The sequence below is a fragment of the Bos indicus x Bos taurus genome, chromosome 23 (genome assembly GCF_003369695.1).
Source record: "Bos indicus x Bos taurus breed Angus x Brahman F1 hybrid chromosome 23, Bos_hybrid_MaternalHap_v2.0, whole genome shotgun sequence".
NCBI lineage: Eukaryota > Metazoa > Chordata > Mammalia > Artiodactyla > Bovidae > Bos > Bos indicus x Bos taurus.
The window spans coordinates 39,319,443-39,327,873 of NC_040098.1; the positions used below are offsets into that span (position 1 = coordinate 39,319,443).

General features: G+C 42.5%; 1 non-coding gene across 1 annotated transcript; it reads right to left on the reverse strand.

Annotated features, from left to right (window-relative positions):
- Positions 1–303: 303 nt before the first annotated feature.
- Positions 304–377, reverse strand: TRNAI-AAU. Its single transcript has one exon. It is a non-coding gene; the product is annotated as a tRNA-Ile (tRNA).
- Between the last annotated feature and the right edge of the window lie 8,054 nt (positions 378–8,431).

Here is an 8,431-nt window from a genome sequence, read left to right on the forward strand (position 1 = left end):
GGGAGAGAAAGGTCGAAGAATGGATGAGTGAATGATGCATTGTGATACCTGGTGTTCTTACAATGAAGTGAAGTGAAGTGAGGTCACTCAGTTGTGTCCGACTCTTTGCGACCCCATAGACTGTAGCCTACCAGGGATCCCATCCATGGGATTTTCCAGGCAAGAATACTGGAGTGGGTTGCCATTTCCTTCTCCAGGAGATCTTCCTGATCTAGGGATTGAACCCGGGTCTCCCGCATTGTAGGCAGATGCTTTACCATCTGAGCCACTAGGGAGCAGCCAAACGGTAGTCACCACAAAATCTGACCCGTACAGGGATTGAACCTGTGACCTTGGCATTATTAGCACCACGCTCTAACCAACTGAGCTAACTGGCCAGATACCTTCTTATAATAGAGATTGCCAACAAAGGGAAAGTGCAGCATTTGCCTGCCAGGATATCTAAACTGAGGCTTCCCAGGTGGCACCAGTGGTAAAGAACCCATCTGCCAATACAGGAGACACAAGAGATGCGGGTTTGATCCCTGGGTCAGGAAAATCCCCTAGAGGAGGTCATGGCAACCCACTCCAATATTCTTGCCTGGAGAATCCCATGGACCGAGGAGCCTGGTGGGCTACAGTCCATGGGGTTGGAAAGAGTCAGACCTGGACCCAACTGAAGTGACTTAGCATGCATATATCTAAACTGAGTGTAGCCTCAGGATAGGATAAAGCAAGCACTTCTTTCTCTTTCCAGGTGTGTCCTCAATGAGACTGAATTGCAGATCACACTGTCATAGTAACCTAGGGTCGCTCTAAGTGAATAGTGCTATTGTTGCTGGATATTTCTACATCTTCTTTACCCCTTTCAAGGTGCTATGGTAATTTCGAGGCATCCCTTCAATACTTGGGTATCTACCTAGCCTGGGTGTCATGGTAACATTTTCTGGGTTGTTTGTTTACACAGCTTCTAAGTGCAGAGCTGTCTCCCCAGAGCATCTCAAGATTATTTCACATTAGAGAAAACAGCTACCTGGGACTGAGCTGATTTATAAGTTGCTTCCTTTAAGTAACCTCCAGAACACACTCTTGTTTCTGGTTTGCCTAGCTTTTTTATGAAAGCGTGGGTACGGGGTGTGGGAGGAAGCAAGCTTTGCCAAATAATGTAATGTGGTCTCTGCCCAAGTCCATTGATTCCTTGCACTACAATGTGCTTCTTTGGTATTTTTTGCAGAATCCATGGACTTGGTTTTGAAATGAGGTTTGGTGAAGGTGCAGGTTATGAAAAGAAGTATTAGAGATAAATGTGTTTTTACCTAAGAGTCCAGGCTACTTGTTTGCCAAAAGCTGGCAGAAAACCAAGAAAAAAAAAAAGAATATAGACTTATCAGGGTATTGGAATGGAAAGCAGAGGGCAAATATATACAGGATTATAGTGTTAAAAATGCATGAGGGCAAGAGAAATAGCTCTTGGTTTTTGAAATGTGTTATACATATATGTGCTTTTTTTCTTTCCCTCATTTCCCCACACACACTCCATATGAAATTCTTGATGCTATAAGAGACACTCTTTGCCACACAATGAGTATTTGTGTGAACCGTATTGTGGGCTAGGGCGGCTGAGCATTCTCGTTCTGGCTAGTTAATTGGGGCTGAAAAGGAAATGCCTAGACCTGCCTGTAAAAAGTTTCCCAACTATTCCTTTTGCAGCTGTTCTACCTGAGAGTGGGTTTATAAGCCAAGATCTGGTGTGGGGTGGCAACAGTGGTTAGGAGGTCCGCCAGCAGAGGAGGCCCCCTTCAGAGACGCCTTCCACACCTGTGCTTCAGGAAATAAAATTTCCTTTGTTATTTCTCCCTCTTCTGTTTTCACTAGTGTAACAGTGTGAGTTATTGAAAAGTTAATTGGGGTCCTGTCCTTTTTGCAGACCTGCAGTCTTCCACAAAAAGAATGAGAAGGTAAGTTTTTCTCCCCTTTAAGTAAAAGTAACATAAGCAGTGCTACCGCAAGAGTGGGTCCAGGGACCAGTGGCGTCACCCAGGAGCTTGTTAGAAGTGTACAGTCTCGGGGGACTTCCCTGGTGTGCCAGTGGCTAAGACTCTGTGCTCTCAGGGTAGGGGGCCTGGGTTCCATCCCTGGTCAGCAGTATCTAGGGAACTAGATACTGCTTGCCATAGCCAAGAGTTCACATGGTAGAACTAAAGATCCTGTGTGCTGCAACTAAGACTCGGCACAGTGGAAGAAATAAATATGTGAAAAAAAAGAAACGTACGTTTTCTGGAACTTCCTGGTGGGCCAGTGGCTAAGACTCTGCACTCCCAATGCAGGGGCTCATGTTCAATCCCTGGTCGGGGAACTAGATCCTGCATGTTGACACTAAAGGTTCTGTATGCTGCAGTTAAGACTAGGTACAGCTAGATAAAGAAATAATAAAAAAAAAAAGAATTGTACATTCTCTAGCCCCACCTCAGGTTGACTGAAGAAGAATCTCTGTGGTAGAGGCCTGCAATCTGTGTTTTAATAAATTCTCCAGGGAGTTTTAGTGTGTGAGAAGGAGTGGTGGAGGGAAGAGACTGCCTTGGTGTTCAGAGTCCGTCACAAGTGTATTTTGCTGGATTGTCCCAGAGAGATGAAAGCGCTTGGCAACTGGTACCCATGCCCCAGGAATGCCCCAATAAGTGGCAGAACCTCCGAGGAGAGGCCCTGGGGACACCTGAAGTCAGATCACCAAACACGTGGCTTTGAGAGTGGCAGTGGAGATCCTGGCTCTGACTTTAGCTTGGAAAGTATGGACCCTGCCCGAAGAGCCATCTCTTGGTGTGCCAAGTGACTGTGGGCAGTGAGCAACTTGTGGGGAGTCACAGCTCCCCCTGTCCACAGTTCTCAGACTGCCTCAGCCCAGAGTACTCAGATAATCTCAGGAAAGTGAGGGCAGGTCCCCATAAAATGCCTCAGATTGAATTTTCTTCCAATTTTGGCTTGAATGGAGCAAGATACTTCAGTTTCAAAAACAAATACAATATACACTCATGTATATTATAAAAAACACTCATAAGCATAATAGTAGGAAGAAATAGTTTTCAAGAAGGCTAGTCACATATGGCTTGTTTGAATTGAGATGTGCTGTTAGTGTGAAATACACACTTTATTTGGAAGAGTTAGACTATACAGTGGAAGTGAGAAATAGATTTAAGGGACTAGGTCTCATAGAGTGCCTGATGAACTATGGACAGAGGTTTGTGACATTGTACAGGAGACAGGAATCAAGACCATCCCCAAGAAAAAGAAAAAAGCAAAATGGCTGTCTGAGGAGGCCTGACAAATAGCCGTGAAAAGAAGGGAAGCGAAAAGCAAAGAAGAAAAGGAAAGATACACCCATTTGAATGCAGAGTTCCAAAGAATAGCAAGGAGAGATAAGAAAGCCTTCCTCAGCGATCAATGCAAAGAAATAGAGGAAAACAATAGAATGGGAAAGACTAGAGATCTCTTCAAAAAAATTAGAGATACCAAGGGAACATTTCATGCAAAGATGGGCTCAAAAAAAGACAGAAATGGTATGGACCTAACAGAAGCAGAAGATATTAGGAAGAGGTAGCAAGAATACACAGAAGAACTGTACAAAAAAGATCTTCACGACCCAGATAATTATGATGGTGTGATTACTCTCACTCACCTAGAGCCAGACATCCTGGAATGTGAAGTCAAGTGGGCCTTAGAAAGCATCACTACGAACAAAGCTAGTGGAGGTGATGGAATTCCAGTTGAGCTATTTCAAATCCTGAAAGATGATGCTATGAAAGTGCTGCACTCAATATGCCAGCAAATTTGGAAAACTCAGCAGTGGCCACAGGACTGGAAAAGGTCAGTTTTCATTCCAATCCCAAAGAAAGGCAATGCCAAAGAAGGCTCAAACTACCACACAATTGCACTCATCTCACATGCTAGTAAAGTAATGCTCAAAATTCTCCAAGCCAGGCTTCAGCAATACGTGAACCGTGAACTTCCTGATGTTCAAGCTGGTTTTAGAAAAGGCAGAGGAACCAGAGATCAAATTGCCAACATCCCTGGGATCATCGAAAAAGCAGAGAGTTCCAGAAAAACATCTATTTCTGCTTTATTGACTATGCCAAAACCTTTGACTGTGTGGATCACAATAAACTGTGGGAAATTCTGAAAGAGATGGGAATACCAGACCACCTGACCTGCCTCTTGAGAAGCCTGTATGCAGGTCAGGAATCAACAATTAGAACTGGACATGGAACAATAGATTGGTTCCAAATAGGAAAAGGAGTACGTCAAGGCTGTATACAGTCAGCCTGTTTATTTAACTTCTATGCAGAGTACATCATGAGAAACGCTGGGCTGGAGGAAGCACAAGCTGGAATCAAGATTGCTGGGAAAAATATCAGTCCTCAGATATGCAGATCACACCACCCTTATGGCAGAAAGTAAAGAAGAACTAAAGAGCCTCTTGATGAAAGTGAAAGAGGAGAGTGAAAAAGCTGGCTTAAAGCTCAACATTCAGAAAACTAAGGTCATGGTATCCGGTCCCATCACTTTATGGCAAATAGATGGAGAAACAGTGGAAACAATGTCAGACTTTATTTTTTTGGGCTCCAGAATTACTGCAGATGGTGATTGCAGCCATGAAATTAAAAGACGCTTACTCCTTGGAAGGAAAGTTATGACCAACCTAGACAGCATATTAAAAAACAGAGACATTACTTTGTCAACAAATGTCCATCTAGTCAAGGCTATGGTTTTTCCAGTGGTCATGTATGGATGTGAGAGTTGGACTATAAAGAAAGCTGAACACCGAAGAATTGATGCTTTTGAACTGTGGTGCTGGAGAAGACTCTTGAGAGTCCCTTGGACTGCAAGGAGATCCAACCAGTCCATCCTAAAGGAGATCAGTCCTGGGTGTTCATTGGAAGGACTGATGTTGAAGCTGAAACTCCTGTACTTTGGCCACCTGATGCAAAAGAACTTATTCATTTGAAAAGACCCTGATTGTGGGAAAGATTGAGGGCAGGAGGATAATGGAATGACAGAGGCAAGTGGTTGAATGGCATCACTGACTCAATGGACATGGGTTTGGGTGGACTCCAGGAATTCGTGATGGAAGGGGAGGCCTGGCGTGCTGTGGTTCATGGGGTTGCAAAGAGTCGGACACAACTGAGTGACTTAAGTGAACTGAACTGAAATACAAAGAAGAAAATGTAAAATAGTGTATTAAGATTCTTGTTGGTTGCATGTTGAAATAATATTTTCGATATTTTGAGTTATTGATTTAAATAAAATATGTTTTTAAAATTTAAAAAAGAAGGCATGTCCAATATGAGAATGATCTTTTTCCTGCTCTGTTCAGAATAAAAATAGTGAATTCTTACATCTGAAATCTTCTGAGAATTGTCCCACAGAAGGTTTTTTAGCAAGTTCTGGTTAACTAGCCAGCAAAAATGCAGGAGATGTGGCTCAGTGGTAAAGAATCCTCCTGTCAATGCAGGAGACCTGGGTTCAGTCCCTGGGTCGGATTCTTCCCGTGGAGAAGGAAATGGCAACCCACTCCGGTATTCTTGCCTGGAGAATCCCATGGACAGAGAAGCCTGGCCGGTACAGTCCATGGGATGGCAAAAGCTGACAAAAAGGAAAACATATATTCCCTTTATTTGTTTCTGTATGAAAAAATTTTTAAATGCAATTGTATAGAAAATGGACTTGTTATGACTGGTTGCTTTAAGGTTGAGCTGAGAACCTCATCTGTGTTACAGTAAAAAGATGAGACTTTTTAGTGGGAGCCTTGGACTTGACGCTCAGCTGTATGACCTGAGACTAGGTGACTTTATTTTTCTGTGACTGGGTTTCACCATTGTCTTCTAAAGATTCCTTTCATAAGATTTTTATGTAATTCACTCCTTCTCAGGATAAAGTTTTCTTCTTTGGTATCACCAACTGAGAATGGCCTTCCCTGACCTCCATATTTAAAATATGCCCCTCTCTTCTCCCAGTGCCGTTCTGTCCCCTTCTTCTGTTTAGCTTTTTCTTGGCATTTACCTGAAATTGTGTTATATATTCATACCCTTGCTTATTTATAGCCTGTTTTCTGTGCTAGAAAGTAATCTCCATGAGGGTACAGAAATCTTTTGTATCTTATTCATCCTTGTACCTCCTTGAGTAGAAGATTGCTAGGCAACAGTAGGCTCTCATTCGTATTGGTTGAATGAATAAATGATCTATAATATGGTTACATAGCCTAGATCTTCTGGTACTTTTGTGATGATTTGTTGTTGTTTAGTTGCTAAGTTGTGTCGAACTCTTTTGAGACCCCATGGACTGTAGCCCACCAGGCTCCTCTGTCCATGGGATTTCCCAGGCAAGAATACTGAAGTGGATAGCCATTTCCTCCTCCAGGGGATCTTGCCAACCCAGGGATGGAACTCGCATCTCCTTCATTGGCAGGAGGATTCTTTATCACTGAGCCACCAGGGAAGCCCTTGTGATGATTAGATAAACCAAGCCTGGTGGACGCGTGTGCATGTCTTTTTGCGGAAGTTACCTAGTAATAGGGTTGAGGACGTGGGCTTTGGAGTTAGAGAGATTGGGTTTGATACCTGGTTCTATTGTTGGCCAGTAAGAGTAACCTGGGGCAGGCTATGTTATCCCTGTTGGCCCATTTCTTGTCTGTAAAATGGACTAATCACACCTGCATTATGGGCTTGGTATGAAAATTAAATAAAATAATGTAGGCTTAGCAAAGTGCACACTGCTTATGAAATAGAGTGAATGAATGAAGCTCATGGAAGTAGTTTGATAAAGGCATAAACCTATGGCAATGTAAAATGTTATCATTCATATAATTAATAATAATAAGCTCCAATGTACCTCCTGTATGAGGTCCTAGTGCCTATTTCACACAGGCAGAGGAATATCCCCAGCAAACTTTGTAAGAACTGCCCACATCATATGCTGTGAAACACTGAACACAGCCTTTCCCAACTCCAGTATCCTGTGAAAACATTTATTATAACCTGTCTCACATGAGGGAAGAGAAACAACCCCAGACTCTGGAATGCATGTCACGTGACCTCTATTCTAATTCTTGGTCTGTCACTAATATGCTTTGTAATTCTTGGCAAAGTAATAATTTCTAGATCCCAGCATTTTCATCTTCAAAATAAGGACAAAGAGTAAGTAAATGATTGTGATGGCTTTTTTCAGTTGTAAATATTCCATTAACATACTTTCTTATACCTTATTTATAAGGGACTTTTATTTTGATTTCCTGAGACCCCTTTAAACCACATCATGGACCAGCCAAGTGATCCTGAAACATCAGCTTAACACCTCCTATAAAAACTCCAGGACCTCACAGAGCTTCATTCCTGATGCCGTAACTTTTATTAAGATACCTTATTGAAATTGGAGGTTGTAAATATTTAAGCTGCAGTCATTCAGTCTCCAGTTTTTTTTAATATTGGGAGGACTTTAAAATATTGATATTTGATAAGAGAATCAGGGGTGTGAAGTTTTCTTTTCCTAAATGAAGTTCAATTTTATTTCATGAGAGAAACTTTTTTTAAAAAATGGTATTATAAAAGGATTGTGGGAAGTAGAGTCAGAGTGGGAGATGCTGCCCCAAATGGGCTTAGAATCAGCACTTTCGTTTCAAAGATGCTCTGTACAACATATGAGCATGAGTCAAACGAAATAAAAAGAGTCCATATAACATGTCTTATAAAATAAATTTCCAAAAAGGAAAAACTTTAAAAAATATTTTTAAATGTTTAAAAAAATATTTTATGTATTTATTTATGGCTGCATTGGGTCATTGCTGGGGTGCAGGGCTCAGTAGTTTGCTGTAGCTGATGCACGTAGGGTTAGTTGCTCTGCGGCGTGTGGAATCCTAGTTCCCCGTGCCTGCATGCTCAGTCACTCAGTCGCGTCTGACTCTTTGCAGCCCCCATGAACTGCAGCCTGCCAGGTTCCTCTGTCCATGGGATTTCCCAGCAAGAATATTGGCGTGGATTACCATTTCCTTCTCCAGGAGACCTTCCCGACTCAATGTCCTCTTCATTGCAAGGTGGATTCTTAATCACTGGACCACCAAGGAGGTCCCATGAAAGTGAGACACTTTTAAACAGATGTCAAGCTGCCCATCTGCCTGACTCTTCTTGATTCAAAAAACAAAGAGCTCCGCATCAAAGGCCTCCTGGCTGACCATCATTTCTTTCAACAGTAGACAGAGAAATCCTATGGAAACCAAGTTCAGTTCAGGGTTCCCTGGCCCTCGTAAGCTGCAAAACCTCAGCTCCTGGTTTGGCTGATGCCCTTCCCTGAGGCCATGAAGTTTATTCTTGAGCCCTTAACAATACTAAGACTCTCCATGGCTTTGAGCCACTGTCTTGAACTGATTTTTCCCCTTGTTGTCCTCCAATTTGATAATTGCCTGGAT